The sequence below is a fragment of the Nomia melanderi genome, unplaced genomic scaffold (genome assembly GCF_051020985.1).
Source record: "Nomia melanderi isolate GNS246 unplaced genomic scaffold, iyNomMela1 scaffold0286, whole genome shotgun sequence".
Classification (NCBI taxonomy): domain Eukaryota; kingdom Metazoa; phylum Arthropoda; class Insecta; order Hymenoptera; family Halictidae; genus Nomia; species Nomia melanderi.
Genome location: NW_027475401.1, coordinates 49,553 through 50,000, shown reverse-complemented (window position 1 = coordinate 50,000; position 448 = coordinate 49,553).

Here is a 448-nt window from a genome sequence, read left to right as displayed (position 1 = left end):
GAAAGAAGGAAACATGAGAAATATAAAGAGTGGAGCGAAAGATAATATAAAAAGGAGCGAAAGATACATACATATATATATATAAGTGTACGAGTTCAATTTCTGCACACACTCGATACACAAGAGAAATAATATTATATATACAGAGGAGGAAGGAGCGATAAACGTGCAACAACGCTTCCTCGTGAAAAATACTTGAACGATCATGCACAGAGAGGTATCTCGATACCTGCTCTGCTGTATGACTAGACGGCTTACGCGCGGAGAGTTCATCTCCCGTCCGTCGGAAATTTCGAACGGCTTACGCGCGGAGAAATACACTTCTCCCGTCCGTCGAAATTTTTTTTTTTTACTTTGAACAAGGCGCATAGAGCCCGCCGAACCACGATTTCCGTGCGTCTTACATCTTTCGACGATGGGACGATCCACGCGAAGAGTTGTTTCGTGC